Source organism: Anser brachyrhynchus, assembly GCF_964034855.1.
Source record: "Anser brachyrhynchus genome assembly, chromosome: 1".
NCBI classification, from domain to species: Eukaryota; Metazoa; Chordata; class Aves; order Anseriformes; family Anatidae; genus Anser; species Anser brachyrhynchus.
The window spans coordinates 93,072,169-93,095,936 of NC_137694.1; the positions used below are offsets into that span (position 1 = coordinate 93,072,169).

Sequence of the window (23,768 nt, forward strand, 5' to 3'; positions counted from 1 at the left end):
GTGTTGAGTTTCAAAGAAACTCCTCTTTTTTCTTCATAGCTTTCCATGTAGGGAGAACAGGATGAGCAATGAAAGGGCTGATTCAATAATAATAAATCTGATAACAATGACCATAATCAAAAGGGAAAACACACTCTTTATAGGTTAATTGAGATTATACCCCAAAATAAATGAGTCATGCAACAAAATTTCCAATAAAGACGAAGCTTGGTATAAGGCACATTCCCAACATTATCTATAGGAGCAGATGTCATTTCCACACGAATGCCTATATAGCTTGCACAAGTTTCCATGCATGGCTGTGAAAGGATGGCTGACAATAGTGGTATCTGTGTGCTCCTGGGCTTTCAGACCACTCTGAACTAACAGGACCAACCTCTTTGCCTTCCCAGTCTTTCCTAATCCAGCATATGGAAGCTGCTCCCAGAGACAAAGGACTGTTTGGCAGAAGAAAGAGGTGTTTGGCAGTGCACGTGTTTGCCCATAAACGGGGCACAGCAGAACCACATAACCACTGTACGCACTGCTATTGCTATGCAGCCACCTCTGGGACACAACAGCAACAGCTGCCAGCTACCCACGTGGGAACACATTAACCACGGACCAAGTCCCTGCACAGCAGCGATGACAGTACTGAGACCCTGGAGAGAGATGTCTGCACGGGAACCAAACCACCACCCGCTGGGGGAAAAGAGCACGGCGATGCTGCAGGAAGCCTTGACAGCCACCATCCAGCCTCAGGGGTGCCAACCAACCCTTGCAGCAGCAGCTCCCAGCTTTCCACTGATCTGGGAGACCCCTGTGAAGGATGTAGGAGACCGGGACACATTTAGGCATGCAAAACGGATTAGAGAATTTTATTTCCTTGCAAGTACCAGAAGAGGGTGCAGGGCTCGTATTGAAATTCTTCTTGCTGCCTGCAACTGTTCTCATTACTGCCGTTTAGGAATATTTGTCAGCAGTTTCCTTCCCGGAGCCACTGGCTATAGAAGGCAAACATAAGCAGACTCACACCAGCTTCCAGTGAATGTCCCCCAGGTCCTCTGCTGGGTAAGGGCCATTACCGGTAACTTTACACATCAGACCTGAAGGTGTCAGTCTAATTCCGACACATCTAACCTTCATTTTACTATCCTACTCTTCAGTCTAAAACATCTCTATCATCTTGGTACTGTATGCAGTACCTTATAGGTGTTTTCTATCCTAAGATAGAAATCTATTTGTAAGACACAATGTCTTACAATTTGGTAAAAAGCTTCTAGGAGTTATAAACAAGTAACTGTGGCAAGCAGAATCAGGCAAATTTTAATTCTGTTTAGCTACTTCTCTTATTCTCCGAGAGTTTCCCAAAAAGCATTCATCACAAACAGCAGATCAGGACTGTAGTATGTAGTCTAACACACTGAGCACTGAAAAAAACTTTACCTAGAGCCTGAAATGTTTGGTGCAAATGAAGACTCATTATTTGATAACACCAGAATACCTGAGTATAATGACATTGCTTGCTTCCCTGGGCACAATTTCTTACGAGTGCATTAAATGGGTGAGTAAAGAAATTGTTCTTGTATTTTCAGCCACAACCCACCCAGGTTTCATCATTCCTTAGGAACATTCTGGAAAACCAGAAAAAGAAACTGAGTTAAAACATTAAAACAAAGAGGTCTACCCAAAGAACAGAGGGAGGGAGAAAAGGAAGGGGAGAGGGGAGCAGGTAGATGTGGACACAAAGAGATCCAGAAAAGACGAGCTGAAATACAAGGAGCATCCATTAGTCTTAACAAAGGTATCTTTGCAATAGGTCTCGCGAGGGACAACCTCTTCAGCAAACACATTCTGAAAGGTGCCACAGCTCTTATCAGCCAAGCACAAAGCAGCAGTCTAAAGGCGTATTTGCACCTTCAAATATCGTAATTTTGATCTGTCTATGTTGTACCTGCTCTGCTGTTTCAGACAATTGGTGGTAGCATGCTTAGGAATGGGAGGAGGTGGGAAAATGTCTTCCATTTGAGTATATTCTTTTTAGTTGTTACCTATCTCATATTTTAGGCCTTACATTATGAACAAGCCACACGAATTCAGCACCCATTCGTCCAAGCTGCAGGAATCATTCAACAAAGAAACAAAGGCAGAAAACAGAGGTCATTGAATGAGTTCTTTATAATAGAAGGAAGAAGTCCTGCTGCGTTGCAATCTTATGTGTGAACAACACACGTCCTTCGCTTTGGCTCTCTTGAACATTGCAACTCACTAGGTCTTTGCCAAACCAAGAAGTATGTTTGTGCATAACTGAGGTCACCGCTTTTGTTTCAGGGGGATGTTTACCACTCTTAGCAATAGAGCATCTGAAAATGAAAAGGCACAATAAACAGTGTGCTCAGGGGAAAAAAAAGATGAGGAAAGGTCCTTTCGTTGTTGTTGCTCTAATCTATAAAATGCTTGATGTTGGACTACACTGATAAGGAGGCAAGTAGAAGGTACAATTTTACAGAGAGAATGTCATGGGACCAGAGGAGGTCCTGGGTAAATGTGACCAAGTCAACAAATTTGATGATGCCAAATCAATCATTATGAATTCTTTAGTTTGGTGCCTAATTCTGAAGCCTTGGGGACTTGCAAGCTTTTAAAAAATAAAAAATTGGTGTTTTACTTAAGTCAGGAATTCTAAAGTCAGGAATTTAAATGAACATAATTTGAGAACTGAACCTTTAAAAGAGTCTTTAGATACCATGAAACCCATGAAAGAAGGAGGTGTTAATAGCAACATCTCAAAAAATTTTTTTTTTTTACACATTCTTGTTTATGGAAAGGAATTTTATCACAAATTGCTGGTAACTCCTCCCCACTAGCATTCTTATGCCAGGTATCAGCACGCTTAATGTCTCCATCATCTAATCACACTGCTGCTTTTCTAACACTGTTGCAACATGACCCTTTTACTACAAAACAGGCACATCCCAGATGTTCTCCTGCCATTTTTAAAATCTCAGATAACAAGCCATAAATCAGAGTTATGTTTATTATCCACAAGACAGCACTGAGCAAATCAATTCCATTACTGTATTTTATTAACATACCTGCTAGCAGGGGAATAAAAAAGGGAAAGCATAGCTAAGACAAGTAAGTGGGCACGAAATTCTAGGACTGGGAGAGACTGGTAGAGCTGCTCTTTAACTTCAATGTCACTTGAAAAAATAATAATGGTGTTAATTATTTTCAAGATGTTTCTTTATGTTGTACCTTAAGAAGCCAAAGTTTGGCTTTTTTCTCTGCTGGTGCATGCCTTCTGTTATACCACTGCAAAATGCTTCTCACTTGCATGGCGGATCTGCACTCAAACTTCACACTTGGAAAAGAATTACAAATATGCAATGCAATAATGGTGATCTTGGACCTCAATGTCAGGCAACTGATTTAACAGTATTATTTTGTTAGTTCACTGAAAGGAAAATTTAGTATACACAGTCACGTGTGAGCACAGAACATACGCATATACACAGTTTCTATGAGGCAGTGTAAGTACAAAAGGGAATGAAGCTCGCCCACCATTCCTATCAATGTTGTTTCAAATAAAATCACTCAGCAAGTTTCAGAACACCAAAGCAATTTAGAACACACAGCAACAATGAAATCCTTAATGAAACATCTTTAGCTAAAGTGAAAACAGTTATTTTCTATTTGTTTTATTACAAAATGTGCATCCAAATGTTTATTTTCATTGGGTATCTATTTCTACATCTTTACATCTAATTATTTCTGTTTACAGTTATTAATTTATTCACAAAAGTACAAGTGTGCCCTCTAGTGCCTAAAATACGCAAATTGAGTAATATTAAAGCACTATTTTTCTTTTCCTTTGAGTGTTAAAAGATTCGAATCTGGATGTTTCCTGAGTCTAGGATAAGGCGGGACAGACAAAAACGCATGCAGGAAGGTTTTATTTGCATCATATTGAGAAACTGACCAGGGGAGTCCAAAACATTTGTTCTCACCTGATTAGACCAGTCTGCCTTGGTTGTCTTGGGCACCACGAAAGCCCAATGGTTTGTTACAGGAAGGCAACAAAGAAAAAACCTGAAGAAGGTCCACTGACTGCTGAATGAAGACGTGCATTACTATAAGTAACACACAGTCTCCAAGTGCGGTAAAAATAAAGCAACGCAGGTGGGATTTGTTCTTTATGAGCTGAATGGAAACATGTAAATTCAAACACCAAGAAAAGAAGATCAGAGGAACTGTGTTTTCAAAGGGACAATGTTTGATTTCAAGTTGAATCAAGAGGGGAAAAGGAAATCATCTCTTCACCGATTAGAACTATGCATTGCAGAAGCAAGCATTTGTCATCTCTGTATTACAGGTTAAGAACAAGAACATGAAAGCGCTACTGGATGCATCCTTTCTTTGGGTATCCAGCAAGAGATTACTGAAGACATCTCCTGAGCCCTGATCCTCTTGAAGACCCTCGCTCTGCGACGGAGGACACTTGGAAGGCTGCAGAGTTGCCCCAAGAATGAAATCAGGAACATCCTTACCCATGTTGTCAGATCAGACAGCTTTGTAGCTAGCTCTGTGGCATTTGTGGAGGCAGTCTCTCATACTTCCAAATCATATTCTCTGATCAATTCAGGTACACAGGTACAGAAAGCTAGATGGCATGATTACCCCTTCAGCATGTTGCAAGCTCTTGAGATCTGGTGGCTTCTGCTTTCCTTCCGTAAGTAACTCGAATGTATGGGAGCTGAAATCCACAGAATTGAAAAAACATCCTTCTTAAACTTCATTAAAGAGGAAGACGTCAATAATCGACCATTCTTCTTGGATGTCCGTTTGTTTGGGTTTTGTTTTTAAATGGTTGGGATTGGTCCTGTGCTCTAACAAGAATGTTCAGCTGCCCACTCCAGCACTATGACATTCAGAGCGTAGGATGAAGCCGTAATAGCACTTACAAGCCACGTTCTTTATTGCATCCTGAGCCATTTGTAATAAAATTACCAAGGCAGCTGGAAGTGCCCTCCTCATCTGCTAGGGAGGAGGAGGGTGGACCAGCGAGCACCAGAGCACGACACAGAAGCTCTTGGACTCCTGCTTAGAAAAGTCCTGGGCACGAAGCAAGCTTCCTGGCCTGAGTCTGATGGACACGTGAAGATATTTAGAGAACAACACTAGCAAGGGCACAGATTTCACTTTTATAACTTCGGCACCAAGATGGGAAATTTTCAGGCCTCCTATTTAGTATTCATTGTTTAAATATGTATATAAACTTATTTATTATATGTTATTTATATTACACACACACACACACACACACACAAATAACCTGAAAAAAAAAGAGACTGCAAAAGAAGGAAATTTAGCAGTGCAACAAATTTAGCAGTAAGCTTACCTTGTACTCTACAAAATGTCTTTTTTTTTTTTTGGTAAGTTGTCCAGTCCTCCTCCATGCAACAGCAACCTACATGTTATAAAAAAATCAATACACTGATGTCTCATTAATTCTGCCAACAGCAGTGAGCAGGGACATTTCACCTCCAGCACAGACACACGCTCACATCCCCTTATTATTCTGAACAATACCCATTTCAAAATCTCATCTGGATTTCTTTAACTGCATACATTTGCACTGGGTTGTCCCAAATTAAAACTTTGCGCTGCCAAACTGCTCTTCACTGTACAAAATGGAGGAGGTAGGAATGCATGAAATTGCACTAGGAGTAAATACTCTTTCCCTAGATAGGCAGTCGTGAAAGTGGCGATGGAAAACTGGCATTTTCTGACTCAGCAGACAAAGGGAGCGCTGACGGGGAGAGCTTTATTAGTTCTGAGCCCTATTACCACAGCAGAGGCGAGCTGACAGAAGTACAAGCGGACAAACAGACGGTAGCCCCGGCTCTGCGTCACCAAACCTACCGGCCAGGTTTTGTCTGCAAGACCAGTTTCCGTGCATGTGACCCATCTCCCTGTCCCCCACCCGCAACATCAGAGGCTGGCAGAAGCACAATCAGGCCTGAGCCTCACTTTTATCGAGCACAGTAAAGCCCCAAGAAGAACCCAATTAACTTCGACGTCCCAAGCTGAGTTTACCAGGACAAACAAAGAAAATTCCTATCATTCCTTGAGCTTTTGCACTCAGCCTATTCATCACAGAGACCCTACAGCTAACCTACAGCCCCCAAAGTCTCTTTAAGATGATAAAGCCAAATTCGACTCAATTCCTTAGCTGCCTGTTTCGCCTCTTCCTGGCTTTCTTCCCAAGCCAGAGACCCTCAAGACAAGTTTCTGGTTTTGCAGAGGCGCTTTGCTAGAACGAGCAGACTGACAGGTGTGCAGAGCTGCTGCAGAAATCCTACGTCCGGAATAATTACCAGGCCATTTAATAAGGCAAAATAACCGCAACACTAGATGACTAGTGTTTGGGAGGACAATTTATCTTTAGAGGCTCATTTGTGCTGTGTTCAACTCACCACGATCCTTATCCCTATTCAGTTCTCTTTTAACGCCTAAAATAAATTGGAAAAGCGTGAATATGCGCTCACGACAGAAAGAAAATTAATGATAAAAATCTTCTCCATTGTTTTGTTCTGAAGTCACTTGACAGACTTTAGTATTAAAAAATTAGAACTCTTTTTACAAGAGACTGAAGATCAGTACAGTGAACAAAAAAAGAGCATTATCTCTTCTTTGTCCTACAAAACACCACTAAATACTGAGTGGTGATGCATGAGGAAAACAGGAAGTACCAAAAAATTAGTAAAATTCCCCTCATTCAACAAAATCTTGAAGAAAAAAAAATAGCGCAGCAAAATACTCCTTGGTACTGAAATACCTCTCCTATATTGAAGCTATCAGTTTCAAAAATCAGCTAGAGTGGCTGCTTCTAATTTTACTCCTTGTGATCAAGCAAATTATAAAAGACAGTCTGAATAATGGGCCCAAAGAGTAAATACATATACATACACCTGCATTATGAAATTAGTTGCCCTGACATGCTGTTCCAGCATCAGTCAGCCTTCTAGCCTCTTATTTTCTATTTCTATTTGTATAAAAATAAATACCTTAGAAACTTTGCCCTTACAGTTACCCCTTCCAGTTTTATTGGATAGCCTTCTTACAGCAGCCATTAAGTGGGGGAAAAAAAAACAAAAATCCTGAAAAACTTCAGTGCTAGGCAATCTGCTAATCTGGAAAAGCACAGAAACAAGAGACAGAAATTGCAGGAATAATATTCTTCCAAGTTAGTTTGGACAAGACTTATTTTTCTCGAGTCGTACATTTACCCACGTTGTTGTCTATATTTAAAAGGCAGTGTGCATACCCTACATCAGGCTCTCTTTTAAAATCAGTAGCTATACACATCAAGAGCAGCAGGATAAATCCACCTACAGAAAAGCTACAACCAAGGTAAATGGCAGGAAGAGAAAATGATCCTTTTCCAAACATATTCCAGAATATCAACTCTGACAAAGCCAATGGTCTCTACTAAAGAATACCACCTGAATTCACTTCTGGTCCAAACTAATTTCAACAAAAGTAGGGAACCTCACAGGAAGACTGCCTTCTTTGCAACCTCCCCCATTCCCCCATGTCAGATTTAGTCTCAAAATGGGAGGCAGTGCCTTTTAATTAAAGAAATAAAGATATTCCAAGTATGACGACAAGTCCACAAAGGTATATTTTAAAAGACAACATTTTTATAACAAAGTAGTTTTTTTCCCTCCAAGTTTACAAAAATCCTACTTGTTCTTCCTTTTCCATCTCAACAATACAGACTTGAAACCACATCATGGTGCCAAGTTTTACACAAAGATTACATGAACTTGCTATAAATTTACTTATATGCTACACTCCGTGTTCTCCGATAATTTTCATCCAATTGCACCTTCAGTGACATTTTCAACCCCCTTCTTCCTCTTCAAGTCAATTGAAACTACGTAGAAGAGGTAACTACAGCTCAATTTTCCAGGCAGCCTCCACATAAATATGGGTACAACAAAAAGCAGGTGTGCTGGGACTGGAGCGTCATCTCACTGTGGATAAAGAGAAACTTCGCTTGCAGGAAGCCAGGTACTTAGGGTCTTACGGATTTCCTGAAAGAATTTCTACTTGTATCCATGAAAATGGATCTTTCTGGGTGATGGTCAGTGGCGGTGCCCATCCCTTTGTGGAACAATCTGTACGGAGAAAAATTCTTCAAGATGGTTTACACTTTCAATAGGTACCACTCGACAGTATTCCTCAAATTCTGGATTGTAATTAAGAAGTTTGTTAAGTTTAGTGCTGCTGGTCATAATTGTCTTTTCCTGGAAAAATCAGGAGGCCATGTAAGATTGGACACAGCACTGGGGGTACTGAGAGATGTTGTCTGTTCTAGTATCTAGCTGCCATCCCTGAACCTCCATCCCATTCCAGCTTTTTGGAAAACAAGGGTAACTAAACCACTGACATTCTTTCTGAAAAGTCCCAGTAATGCAGCAATAATGAGCATTAGGTGTCAGCTAGGGATTGTTATTCTCCACTGCCAAATCATATTTTTGTGTATTGTACAAGAGAAAGTGGCTTTAAATCCACTGCAGGAGTGGCCTTTTATGATGTAATTAAATTAAGTAAAAGGATTAGTTGTCCAAAATTAGTTCCACCACAACAGTCAATTACAAATCACTTGGAAAACAACTCAAACTTGCAAAGGATGATTTTTTTTTTTTCTTAAGAAATGATGATGTCTTGGATTCTTAATTGCTTTGTGCATTCAGAGATGTAAGTATTTCTGTGATTGCAGAAATACATAAAACATCTATACGAGTACTTCTTCCCCTCCTCATAAAAGGCATTTTTACAGACACCAGAGCTGTTCCTTAAACAACACTATCAACCAAATAAAAGGCTGACAGAGAATTGAAGCAACCTGAGTGGGCTCGAGACAACGTTATCCTCCATGCATAGCAGACACAGACCAGCTCAGCCCCTACCACCCATCAGTTCTGCACCTCTTCCTTAACACGTCTTCCATCACCGCGAGCATCCCCAGTGTATTAAAGAAAGCTACCCAGGGTAATCATGACTGCCTTGGGAGACTGATGCAGTGTCATGACAACGCAAAGTAATTATGCCTTTTTAATAAACATCAGAAGTGCTACTTTTTTAAACCCTATGAAGCAGTACTTTTATCCCAATGTTGCCTGTTCAGTAAAGATTTCAATACGCTGGCACAGAGTTAAGCTACTCAGGATGGGGTTCTGTTGCCTAAGCCAGGCCTCCAGTGCTATGAGAAGCGATGGAGACCCCCCCCAGGGACTGGCAGATGTGCCAGCGGGCCCCAGAAGACACCCACCCTTCTGGAGCAGTAGCTGGAGGCCAGGCAGCCCATCTGGATGGCCAATCCATAGGGTGGAGTAAATTTTCCTGCCCCCAGGCTTTGCAGTGGTGTTTTTATACCCACCTCCCAGTTCTGCAGTCACCAACTCATGAGCATTTGCATTTGGGCTTCCTTTCAAGCACACAAGTAATCCCTGAGGTCAACATAAGGGAGGTTTGGTGGAAGAGTTATGCCTAAACGTAAAAATCCTCCAGATCAAGATTTAAGAGCCGTGGCCTTTGAGCCCTCACTCATCACAGCTCTCCTGTTGACCTTGTGAAACACCGGCGAGATCAGCTACATGCAGAAGTGCTAGCAGTCACAGGAGCTGAAATTTGTTTGCAGCATGTGACTTTCAGCCAAAGGTACAAACCCATAATTATTACAATATAAAGGATAAAGACCATGGGATGAAGAACAGATTCATTTATAGTCTTGAAAAAATATCCGGAAAGACAGCTTTATGTTCTGCCACTGCCTCCTATTTGAAGGCAGAAAGGCAGGAAAATCTGCAATAAAAACTCTTGATTTCACAGAGGCTACCCCAGAAGAGGAGAGTCATAGGGGAGCACAGTGCGCTCGATATTTTTGCATCTTGGTGCATAGCCAAGACATACACAGAAGCCAAAATAGAGCATGCTAGGGACGAGCTCCTGAACAGCTCCAAACTGCACCACCAGGGACTACCTCCGCTCTACACTGTGCTCCTGGGCCAAGCAGAGGCGATAATTTATTGTACAGCTGGAGGGATTGTTACACCTTGAAGAGCTGATCGATTAGTTTTTCTTTAGAGGTAGGCACATGAAACTTTCACTAAAGCAGATGGACCTGCATGCTTATGCCAGGCTTTGCCATGAGGGTTATTTGGTGATTTTATACCGAAGAACTCAATTTCTGTCCTACGAAGATGCAGTAGTATCCAAATCCTTTTCCCAACAGCCCTTTATAAAGTTACCGTGTGTTCTGAGGACATCACATGTCAATGCACTTGTATCACCTCATAATTAGCTGTAATTACTATATGATGGTTTCCAGACTTAAGCACAGTTAACCATTAACCTGTGTTTGCAGACTGTATTTGCTGAACAGCATGCCGTGTTCCTTCATTCCCCAAAGCTATGTCATCGTTCAGTGACAGACCTTATCAGAGTGGCCAACTAAAACAGTTTTTGTGGGGGTGAGGGGAAAAGGCCACAGATATCTAGTTATTACTTATATGTATTTTTAAATGTATTAATCAAACATGACAGTTTTCTCTAAAAGCTTGTCAAGAAACAAAACAAATGAACATGGGTACTGCTAGCTTTCATGCTTTCTGAATGAAACATTCAAATATCCAATTCCATTCTTTGTGCATATAGAAGGCTAAGAAAAAGGGGAATCAAAACAACTCACAAACTCCCAGTTAAGATTTCCTTACTGTGCCTAATCTGTATATGTACACATCTGTAAGGGGGGAATAAAAGATGTACTTTGAGTCTCCACCATAGCATAACCGTAATTTAGTTGTTCCTTCCATAACAATGAATATATTGTTAACTCTTCCATCGGCAGGTTTGTAAAGCATTTGGAGTAAGATTCAGCTGTTGTGAAAAAATACAATATAAAGAATACTGTACTCAGTATCTATTAACCATTCTAGCAATAAAGATAATCAACAGAATGCCAAGGATGACAGAAGTTTTGTACACAGAAGAATGTTATGCTTCTTGAACCCTTTTTTTTTTTAAAGGAATAATACTTTTTGTTTGTGCAATCACATCTGTGGGACTTGCCCTGCATTACGCTAGAAATTGAAGTGTTACAGATCTCTGCCAACTTTAAGGAAAGTGCTTGATACACAATATACCATGAGATAAACTGAAATAATCTGTCAATCACTCACGTAATGGCCATTACATTCAGAGAAGCATCAAGTACTGTATTTGTATCAAGTACTGTATTTGAAGATTGCTTTGCTGCTCCTTTTCATTTGCTGGGGAAAAAACAAGAAGGATTTAGAAATTCAAGGCACTTGTCACCCGCCTGCCATCAGTATTCCACTTCAACACAGGACCTGTGGCAGCCTACCTCAGGCTGCAAGAGCCCTGCTGCAAACTGTTCACCTCTCTGGAAACTAAACCTATGACTTTAAACCTATGACTTCCAGCTGCTGCCACAGCAACTGAGCCTGAGAAAGACCGCTGGCTGCCAGCTTGGCCAGCGTGAGGAGTTCCTCTGAGGTCTCCAGCGCTACCTTCTGCTGAAGTCCCAGCTGGGGAACCAAGCTTTGTCAGAGACAGACTCATCCTCCTCTCACTGCTCATGCAAGCAGCGAATGCGTCATCTTGTCCAGCAAGCTGAGCTGGCACGACATACGAAGCAGATTGTTCAGTGGTACGTTACCTGGAAATGCTACGTTGGGGTGGAGCCAGACTGAGATTATGAATGACTTCAAGGGATTTGTCAATAAAACCATGAAATTAGCTCCGCTACCATGCTAAAATGAGGTATTATTAGTGCTAACAGCAGCTATATAAATATTCCAGCGCTTTTCTAGCAGGTTTCCTGTTCTGAAGGCCAGGAAGTGTATGGAAAATGGAAGGAGTTTGGTCACCCTGGTTGGGAGGACTTCTGATGCAGCCTCAGGTGGTCTAGGCAGTAGCTACACAATGTACTGGAACAGGCTTTTACGCCAAATCCAATCCTCAGCAGTACAAAAAGCATTCATCCTAAAGCAGCTTTGGGAGGATGAGGAAATCTAATCCTAGCGGGAACCCCCATGCCCATGTACAATAGAAATCCCACCCACACCAAAACAATTTTCTGGATGAACATCAAAGAGCATACACACTTCAGGTTGAATGCTAAAATTACTCGACTCAGACCTGTGTCAATATTGGCACTGGGAAATGAAACCAGGCTTCCAAAACTGATGCTAGGAAAGACTCCACTTGTCAGAAACTTCATGAAAGCACTGATGTAACGTTACTTGCACATTGCTGATGGTGGTATAGGTACAGACCTTTATAAGATAGTTATGACATGAAAATATTCCATTTTTTTTGCAGGACTAATTAAAAGTTTTAAGAGCTTTTCTTTCAAGATACCCTCAGTTGACAGTTATCTCCTCCAACACATAAGTGTAAGAGGCAAACTTCTACCAGGACATTTGCAAAAAACATCTCCAACTGGATTTCAAGTCTACAATCAAATCTTACTTCATAATGTTCATATTTGAGGGGAAACTATTGCAAGTGCGTAGGAAACATGACATTTTACTTCCTAATCCTAAATCCAGTAACTGGTGTAAGTAAAACTACCATGCAACAGCATCTTAAAGTTCTCCCCCTCATTCAAAATGAGGAGTTTTGCAGACTTGAGAGGAGGTTATTTCCCTTGGTTTTGTTCCTAATAAACAATGCAGTTGTCATTATCTGTCTCAGCTCGGTCACTTGGCGCTTGCTGCCCGGGGGCCTTGCATAAGGGGACTGCACGTCACTTTACTTCCAGTACCCGCTTACGAAGTACAACAACTGAACACAGTGAAGATTTACCATAGGCAGGGTTTAACCGAAGAAATACCCGAATTTCTTGCTGTTCCATCACCACGTACTGGTGGACGACGAGGAAGGAGGAGAGGCAAGCACAGGGCGCCCCGCCAGCTGAAGGCCTGCAGGGGGGAGGCAGCCCCCGCCCCAGCCCTGTCCCTGGGCCATCAGCGCCGCAGACTGGCTCAGCTCTGCCGCTGGGCAGAGGACACCCAACACGAAATGCATCGCCGGCACTCCTGCTGCCCGGCTCGTTCCTGAAGTGCCAGATGCCCTGGCAGCCGATAACCTGTGCACATCCCAGCACGTCATTCGGGGCCGAGGGGAATTAGAAGAGGGATCTGGCAGAGGCCAGGGGAGATACGAATGGCACACGTGTACACGCATGAATGCCTCTCCCCTCACATAGCTCTAAATAAAATTAAGCCGCTCATGTCATTTCCACTGCCAGATTAGCTCAAGCATGTTAAATTCCCAATTCATCTCATTCACCCCACTTTCATCCATACTACATGCTGCCTTCTATTCATGTCCACAACGATCACTGACAGCAGCAGAAAAAGTAGCGTAAATCCAGCAACAAAACACTCAGGAGTGAGAAGTTAATGGGAACTACAGAACTACCTTTTTTCCCTCTTTTTTTCTTTCTTTTTAAATTTTACTAGTATGATATTAACATGCTACAGCATAATTACTTAACCATTTTATTTCTTTTGCTGCACGTAAGAGATTAAAGCACTGAATTCACCCAAACCAAGTCAGTTTAGTTAAGCAGGTGAAGGAACGGTTGGTTTGGTGGTCAGCTTCTTCCCTAGCCAGGAACCAGAACCCTTCTCCCTGACCTTTCAATTAAGCCAAACAAGGAATCTCCTTAGAACTACGGCTTTTAAGTAAAATGGACAAAAATAAGGAAATCTCAAAGCAAATCAAACAGATCATTCAGTGTAACAAATAAAACAGTAGAGCAACAGCAAAAAGGATGGTAGGGATATAAGCAAACACCAAAAACTCGTTTCCTTATTCCAATATTTCTCTTCAGTTTTAATTACAAATCTTTCACTCAGTTTTCAATTATGGGTCATGCAGTTTCCCTTTAGACAAGTATGAAATTGTTATAGCACGATAGCAAGGCTTTTAAACGTACAGATCCCAAAGTATAGGGTCTTGGGACAGAAAACAAGGCAGGCAGGAAGGGAAGGATAGGTCTACGTCTATATGCTTATGTATGCATACTTTGAGAGTAAGAAGTAGAGGGGATGTTTGCCTGTATATAAAGAAGTACATGTATGCATGTAGGACATGTACATACCTAGAAAGTAACTGAAAATGCCATATAACTGCTGCTTTTACACCGCGTCATTGTGACACATCCAAAGAATAACCCCCCATCCCAAAACCAGCAGACAAACATAACCCTCGACATAACCGTATTGGTTTGTGCAAAGAAAAATCTATTCCTGGTTTGCAAAAACTCAATTTAATCCAGCATTGCATTTTTGGAAGCTAATTCAGGAGGTGTTTGGGGCTTATTAGCAGGTCGTAAGTATCTAAGAGAAGAAAGGGAAGACTTTTGCTGAAGAAAATTTCTGAACATGGTAGAAGTGAAAGGGTTGCTACTCCTGGCCCTTTCTAGAGGGTAACTAAGCTAATTACACATTAAGAATGTATAAAACCAGGACAATCCTTACAACAAACACTAAAGCTCTCACACATTATGACTTTAAAGAACAATATAAAGTCTTCACAGATCAAGAGATAAGTCAGTTTTATCTCTACAGGATTCTTGGCTGGAAAGAAATATGGAAGACATGAAAAATAACCAGTTGTACACAATGTATTTTATCCTGCACATACTTTGCAGCATGAACTGGCGGTATTTAATGGCAACTAATAATTCGTTATTACACCTCAGAAACAAAAGTGGATATTGGAGAAACACATGGAACAAGAGCAATATTACTTCATCATCTAATTATCTTGATAAAGTGACTATACGCTTCATAGAGACATCAGCAAAACATGTTTATGGAACTGAAGAATCCCTCAGGCTGTCTCTAGATGACAGGAAGATTATTCAATCCTGGACACTGTAGGGTGTGTGGACCTTCTGAGTATGCAGAGAAATCTGAACGGAGTTTGTGGAAACTGCCTGGGCCTAAATTTCAATATAGTTTGTTTCATGGTGTTTGTTTTCTTCCCTCTCAAGTCTAGCTAGTTTCATTCATCCATTTGGAAGGTGCAAGGAAGGGGCAAAGATGGTTATGCAGTGCCGTTGCTGTTTTAGACTTTTTTTTTTCTTCAAAGCTTGCAAAATAAAGAGTTGTAATAGGCACAGCTTGACTTAGAATCAGATATCAATTGCAGTCTAGTTAAGAAATTATATACCTTGTAACATTAGCTTCTTCATGTTTTCCTTGTCTTAAGAAACCTACCCTGACCTCAGCAAGGTCTGGAACTTTGTTTTCCAAATCCTGTCAAAGTACCTAACAACAAACCCCACAAATTAGTGCATTTTAGAGGTAACCACTTCAACTCAAACTTACAAAAAAAAAAACCACAACAACAACAACATAACATGTTAATGCTTCCTTCAGTTGAGAGATGCATAATCCCTTTATTTTGGTGCCTCTCATTCAGCCTAGACCCAGCAGAGCCCCCTCCTCAGAGCCCCAGTTCTCCAGCTCCGCAGCATTTTGCAGCTCACCTACCAGCGGGCCGAAGGAGTCATCTAGTGGCCATGAGGACTTCCTGCAGCCTCCCCAGCCTCACCACTCGGGATCGGGGCGCACAACGTTTCTGAACCCTGAAAACCAGCGCAGCACTGGCTGCAGTCCTCTGGTGGGGCTGCATCTGGAGGTCCGGTGGTTCAGCAGCCATGCGTTCCCAGCAGCCATTTTCACGACGTGCTGTGCTCATGCTCCCTATTGTGCTTTAACCATCAATTACCCCACTTTTGACCAACGTCAAGGCCAGATTTAGGTTCTCTGTTTCATGAACACACTTGGGAGCAGATGCGGCTGCATTGCTTCTAACTAGTATGTAGCCTGTTGTCCTTCTCTGAGCAAGTAAGTGGTGGAAAGCAAACGCATTTTCGAAATAATGCAGCTACACATGCTAAGCATCAATTTACTTAGCGGTCTTTACCACTGATTAACGAGCAAAACAGCAGAGCAAGCTAACTCACCTTCCCCAGCTCTGATCCCTGCTCTACCACAAATCCATTGCACTGGTTTGGACGAAGCACTTAAGTGTTTAAGCAAGGCTTCTCATCACGGAAGAGCTATCTGCAAATAACATGCAATGCTGAGAAAGAACCGCGACACATGAAACAAGTATTTGGTGCACAATTTTAAATAGCACTTGGATAAACAGTATAAATATGTACACAAATCTTATTGTTAAACTCCATAAAAACTTGTAATGCTTTATAAATTCTCTATTCAACAGCTCCAGAAATATTTAGGGTAGTGTAATTTCTCTAGAAAACTTTCAATATTCATCCCTAAAATGGTGATCATAACCACATTAGAAATGAAAAAGTGAAAAGATCAGCACATCCATCCTGGTTTTTCAGATAAATATTTTAGTTTGAAACAAACCAGGATTCCAACCAATTTTGGTTACTCCATATTTATCTTTGTCACCCGTCCTGTGACAGAATCGCAGGCACTTGATCAAAGTGCAAGCTCGTCTGAAATTTCTCCTTGTTTCTGGAAGTCACTTTGCAGCAAAATTAATGCCATGCTCTGGAAGAAAGTGTTGCTGCTCTTCTTTCAGAGAGAGTAGAGGAAGACTGAAGTTTGCTATTTCCATCTTTTCAATTTAAATTCTTGCACCCTTGTTCAGAGATGAACCTAACGCAGTGAACATCATGCACTGAATACCCTCCACACCATTTTCTAACACACACCTGACTCATGCATTTGCTGTCCTACAGCTTACTCTCTGCAGCCACAGCCCCACCCCGGGAATCAGGAAATAGGGCTTCTTCGGGCCTCTCCTGGACAAGCCAAAGGGCTCCCTGAAGTTCATGCTCAACCTCCCTGTGACTCACAGCCTCATTCACCTCAGTCCAAAAGGTGTCACCCAGCTTTTTCCATCAACCCTATACATCCCTTGGGTAGTTCAAGTGAAAAGCGCTGTGAAAAGCGCAAGTTACCTTTCCAGTATTGTAAAGGAGCTCTGACCTATTTCAAACTGCAGCTGATGGCAGAAAACTGCTGTGCACAACTATACCAACAGATGAATAACAAGAACAAGCCTTGCAAGCCTTATTGTCAAGAGTTGAAGAGAAGCTTCCTTCAAAACAAGCAGCAGCTATGTAATGTTTAAAGCCAGTGTATTTAGCTCAGCCTCTCTCTGATCTCTGCAGGTGACACTTCCATCTCGCTTGTTCATGGGTCTAGCAAATTCAGTGCTGGTCAGATCTGCTGTACGGAGGGGACCTGGAGGAGAAAGGCAGGATCTAACACACTTTTCTGTCTGTAAGGTGGGGATGCCTCGCCTTAGTAGGTCAGAAATCACCGTGAGCTGGTTCTTGGCACTCACTGCTCTGGGGATGAGTCACGGCAGCATCTGGACGTTAGAGGACAATTCTGCAACCTAGATCTACTATTCTACTTTTTAGACAGACATGATTTGTATTGTCAATAAAGATAACACTGTCATTCTGCAGTCTTAATTGGCCATCACCATACGAAGGATAAGGCTGCTCTTACCTGTAAGACTACTACACAAATTTAACCCATTCTATTTTTATTTCTTAACTTTGCTCACATACTTTACATGCAAGATCTCTTTTGCATGAACAATGGATGAATGGGTTCACTGCTGGTATAAAACATGCCAAAAAATTTCACTGTAAGTCTACAAGTAGACCTATGATGCATAGCATCTTAGGCCAAATCACATTCCTGCCTCACAACATAGATTGAACTGTGCAAAGTGAGCAGCACCAGTCATTCAAGCCCACTTTGTCCTATTTTTAGAAAGAGATGCATATGCATTATTGTATGCGAATACACACACATACTTATACGTATACACGTGTTTGTATATATGCACATCCATCCACATTTTTTTTTTTTTTTTGCAGGCACACGTTAAAATAAACAATAACAGAAAAGAAAATACCACACTGTAGGCTGGTTTGCAAAGTAGCCATGCAGAAGGAAAGTAACACTGGCAGACTGTAATAAAAAGACAAACCGCAGAAATAATGCCACAGCCACTCTTCAAGCACCTGCATACCTTTGCGCATGGAAATTAAAGTGTGAAGCTCTTTCTGGAGCTTCTACTACTTCTTCACGTGCTGACCAGTGAAAGCATGGCTGCATTTGGACAGCACTGCAAGTACCTCGGTTAGCAGACTTCCTTTTGATGAAAGGTTTGTTATATTGATCACTCCAAAAGACCACCAAGATCTGTCTTTCTTGAAGGTCCTCCCACAGACTACCTGGGAGCTTTGGTTAGCAGAGTAGCTGTCTCCCCTGTTCAGAGGTGTTTCACACAGGGAGCATATTATACTCATATATTCATCCAGAGACAATACAATGTTCCCAAATTATTTCCAGGTATGATTCAAGGAGGTTGACAACCTTAAAACAAACACATCATGGACCAAAGCCTAAGCATCTCAAGACAGGCCCTCATTATGTCTTAGCTACTCAGCAGCAGAAATCAGCTAAACAATATCAGTCAACAGATGTCTTTCTCTAAGGGCACTGCCCTGATATCATTCCTCAGCTTGCTGACCTCCAGGACAAGCTGAAATACCTCTCTCAGAACTGCTAGCCGCAAAGGATTTATCTGCTTTATATACATTTGTCAACCCATAGTGCAGGAAATTTAATCAGAAGCAACACAGCAAATTACTGATAATATTTAAAATATATTCACTTATTCTGAAAACTCAGCTGCAAAGCAGCTCTTCTCCTCTGCCTCACGAGCACTTTACCAATGTATTGATTCACATTCTTTGTCTCAGTAGGTATCTGCCAGACAGGAGATGTCCATACTTGCAGCAAACGTTTCCAGGTGGAGATTCAGAAATCACAAAGCTTAGGGGAAATTGTCAAACAGGCAAAAGGAGTGCTGGACATTCACTGAAAGCCCAGCATTTAATTCAGAAAGTCTCTACCAGTGTCTTACACACTTCAAATAAACGATGGACAACGGAAGAGTGGGGAAGGCATCCGCTGTGTTGTAGAAACTTTGATTTATTTTTCAAATGGAGCCTGGCTACCTGGCTGCCTTCTTGCAACCTTAAAGGGGGAAGAAATAGCTTAAGCCTACTAACTCTGTATTGGCCTTGACAAAATAAGAACCTACTTTCTGAGCAAGTTCCACCACCACTGGAGGTGTTACTGGTGACTGCGATTTTTGTCAGTGCACATAGGCCCAGATGGAATCAGCTCACCTTTTTTACCTGAGCAACTGCCAGGCACCTACACAGCTGATTCCTATTGCGGGAGTTACTCCATGTACCAACGAGCAAGGAGCACCATCAGTTACACCAAGCAAGTCACTTAGCAGAGTGTGGAACACTTAGCTACATTACTATCACTTTAAGCTCTAAAAACATGCATTCTTGTAGCCAGCTGGGAACAGGAAAACTCAATTAAATTACATTCACTTCTCTTACAGACAGTTTCACTTTTGAATTGCTAGTCTGGGAAACAAATGTTTTGCTTGAACATCTGCATAAAGGCACCACTTCAATTTTATGGTATCAGGAGGTTAAAATATTTTCAAAAACATTTCACATTAGAATAACTACGTAACAGATGAAATGGGAGGGATCCATTTTGAGCATCTCTGTTCTGCAGTTGATCCTGCTCATCTTTAGTTCAAAATGCACACAATTGTTCTGGCAGAATATTCTGGGGCTGCTTTTGGAAAAGAAAAAAAAAAAAAAAAACTTTTCCCATTTCCCTCCTAATCAAGTTTCACATCCAAAACCCCTCAACTCAGATGCTGCCAGGGTCTCACCTCAGGTTAGCTAGCTGAAAGATACAACCAAACCAAACTGACAACTGTTTATGTAGTCCTTGAAATCCTTCTGGTTTTACAAAAGCCCACTGAATTTCCTGCTGCGCAAACTTGATACAAATATTTAAATAAGTTTCCTTTCTCATCCTGAAACTATCATTCCTTTTGTTCCTCTCCCGCAAACACAGTTTTTGTTTTGTGTGAAGTTTTCATTGGACGGCATCTTTTTGTTGCTTAAGATACTCTGAAATATTCGAAAACCCGTGAGGAGCCAATGCATCGCATTTTGCTGTGGGCTTTCAGTTTACTTTGGTAGGGCAACTGAGGGAGTTGAGATGATATTTCCAACTCCTAATTCTACTATCTGAGCAACTTCCAACCAAAACAAACACCAATCCTTTAATCCCTTGTCAAAATCCACGAGCACGGATTCCTGTACTTGCATGGAGTCTCACGGAGGGCAACAAGGCGCCGAACAAACGCACGGGTCTACACGAGCGAATCTCAAAATAGGATCTTTATCTGGGGATGTAACATCCAACTACCCCAGCCAAAACACAGCCCCAGGGAACTCACATAGAAATATTTGTTGCTGCTTTTTGCCAGCACCTAACACGCATAACAAAAGCCTGAAAACCACTAACTAAAACTTCCTGAACTCCACCAGTCACATACAAGCAACAATCACCCCACTATTTAAAAACAAACAAACAAAAAATTGAAGTACCAGCCACCGACATACACTCTTCTTACAGGCCTGCAGAAGAGAAACTACTTTCTCCTTTAGAGATGCTCTGCCACCAAAGTTTCAGAGTAACTGATTGCGTAAGTGATTTACAGCAACCCTGTGCACTCTGGACTTAAAAAAAATTAACCAGCACCTTGAATCTGTAGTAAAGTGGTATATTCTGCATCCAGACTGAGCCACCTTGCTAAACTCACCTGTTAACACACTCACTGAAAGTCTCATGCGATTTTCAAGCACAGCACACTATGCTGGGTCACACAAAGGAAAGCTCTGCAAGGCAGCACCTACTTCAGAAAGGGTCATGGGAGAAAGATAAAAGCAACATCACAACTACGACGTTATCATCGGCATCAGTAACTAGCTGATGCTATCTAGACTGGAAACTATCCAGACTGCAAAAACTCTGTTTAAAAGATGCACACATATCCCCATCAAAAACAAATATTGACAACAGCGGTCCATTTCTGGGGATACGTCCTTCTTCTCTTCCATTTTAACTGAGCCTGCACTTCATGCTCCAGCATAACAAGCAGTTAAGCTAGCATAAGCCAACTCTCTAGGCAAAAGCAATCCTGTCCCTTGCCTTGCTTCTACTCCCCGCACTCCTGGACCCCTTTATTTGGGGGACAAGGAAGCTGTTCATACAACGTGCCGTGAATCAGACTGGAGAACGGATCCATCTGATAGTGGTCAGTTCTATCTTCAGTGGAACGAAAAAGTTAAGCTAGCAAACCCCACTGATATTAACTATGATCATTCCTCCAGCCCAGTTCATTACACAACTGCAGAAACACTAGCATGGCCCCACGGGGTAGCGTGCAAGCAGCTGAAGCTGGGACGGCTTCTTTCAGCGACAGTGCTGCCATTAGACGTGGTGTTCCACTATTACCTCCATCGAATTCAGGTGTGGGTGTTTCACTATTACCTCTGTCAAATTATCCTTATTCACTTCTTTGCCGGGGAGCTGTAGTTAAATAACTTATTGCGTCTTCCATCTGTTGAAGATGGGGTCAGCATTACACAGGTAGTGAGTGAACTGGAGGTGAAAAAAGACTCTGGCAACTATGCCCCTCACTCTTCTCTTCATGCCTACAAACAGAGAGCACTCATTAATTAACACCTTTTCAATCTCTCCTACAAGGAGGGGTCGAACTTGCAGACAGAACATCTCGTGCCCCTCCAGCTCACTCCAAAATAAAGCAACAAATGTTCACAAGCTAACAGAAGACCAGCTTGCCAAAACGCAATAGAAGCAGCAAATGCTTTGACCCTACCCATGGGCCAGGCTGGCAAACCAGCTACAGGCACTGGGGCCTTGGCTCTGCTGATACAGACTGAAATTTTTACAGCAGCCTCCTATGAGTTAGAACAACAGTTCTGAAAATAACTGAAAGTAAGTCCAAAATGAGCGAAACAGCACTGCAGTCCAGCAGCTGCTAGGCTTGATGCTTGACATCACATGCCTGTGTTCTCAGAGCTGCAGCCTGTCTGTGTGGGCAAAAAGCAAGTAAAAAGAAGGTAACTTCGGCAAGTAAGAGCTGGGTACCTGGGCCCAAAAGGAAATGGACTTGCACCTATAGGACAAGCACATGTTCCACATTTCTTGTGGAAACATTAGCATTTTGACCATATGGATATTCTGAACTATCATCTCTGGAGTTGACACACTGAGACAAATGGGGGCACATCATCTTTCTAACACCCTGACAGCGCGTCAGGCGCCTTTAACCACGGTTTTATCCCTCCGAGCGACAACATAACACAAGGTTAATTTCTTGAGCACAAGTCTCTAGCAAGAACTGCGTTTAGAAGCTCTGATTTACAGAATGCACAGAGGCAAAAACACATAGTGTAGCATCCCCAGCGCCTGAAACCAAACAAGATGCAGGGCCACACATGACTGGAAATTTTTATCATTACTTCCTATAATGCTCCTCCCCCAGCGGTGGCCACCGACTGGACAGCGAATGCAGTCTGTTTTTCCTCTGACCGTACACAGTTACCTACAGAGCTGTAATGTTACAAGACATGAGCGTGGCCCAGTAACACTCCAGCAAAATATGCTCCTATCTGTCCTGATAAAAGACCATATTTGTTTCACTTCATGGCGAAACCAGTGCAGTAAACTTGGTTTCACAGAGAACTGCGATGCCTGGGGTATGCTCCGGCCAGGATCTAGAGTGCAAGCAATCCTGAACAGGCCTCAGAGCCTGGGACACGTCCTCCACGATCCTGAGCAAGGCCCTTCGTTTCTTCCTATTCTCCCTGGTCACCCGTTCATCTGACCGGTAACGTGCGCTAACAAAGAGAAGGCAAATGAAGGATGCCACAATGCAAAATAAACAGCAGAGTGTCACCAGCTACGGACTACTGATTTCAGAGCTACATTAGAAGGGATACAGAGAACCACGCTCACCTGTTTAAAAAGCTGAAAGTTGGTTAATGAACCTGTGATGTTTACATTGTCCACTCTATAGAGAAAAATGTAATACAAAAATAATGAAAAGTAAAAGCAACAATGGAAAAAGCTTTTTTTAAAACAAACAAACAAACAAAAAAACCACATAAGTTACCCATTTTTTAGCTGAGATATTCTTCCAAGCACTCTACTTTCTCTCAACCAACCTGGCTTCCCCCTGTGAGATGCTTGGCAACTGTAAAAAATATATTTTTAAATTTTTTGTTTTGTTTTTCCTACCTGTAACTTTATTTCCACACATTACATGATTTGTGTCATTACTTCACGCATATCACATGATTCTAGATCCGCAGTCACAATTAAAAGGCTGTAAAGTCTCTTTCTGGCATTATTCAACCCATCTGAAAGTTGTGGAAGTACCTGAGCGCCTCTGTCGTAAGTCGTTCGGAGTGAACTTTACCTTCATCGCCTGTCCTTTACGGCTACATTTGTCACATTTATCTACGCTTTTCAGTGAAAGAAAAACAAGTTTACACACTGTAAACTTTTATTGACCACAGTCCTTTGCTGCAGCGAGACCCATCATTTCCTGAAGGCGCTCTGTCACGACACGAGCAGGAGCCGAAGCATCTCGGCGGGGAGCACAAGGCGGCGGCCGCTCGCTCCTCGGGTGGTGCCTGGCTCCCGGAGCCAGCTCCAGCGACCCCAGCGCCCACGCCACGCGAGGCTGGCACT

The 23,768-nt window shown here is 42.1% G+C and overlaps 1 protein-coding gene and 1 long non-coding RNA gene across 45 annotated transcripts in view; both read right to left on the bottom strand.

Annotated features, from left to right (window-relative positions):
* BBX (BBX high mobility group box domain containing) overlaps positions 1-23,768 on the bottom strand; it is a 138,438-nt gene that overhangs the window by 82,551 nt on the left and 32,119 nt on the right. The gene's annotated exons all lie outside the window — the stretch shown is intronic.
* Positions 1,230-23,765, bottom strand: LOC308188009. The gene is made up of 3 exons (XR_013945064.1): positions 23,188-23,765; positions 23,031-23,085; positions 1,230-21,703 (listed from the first exon to the last, which is right to left on the bottom strand). It is a non-coding gene; the product is annotated as an uncharacterized lncRNA (long non-coding RNA).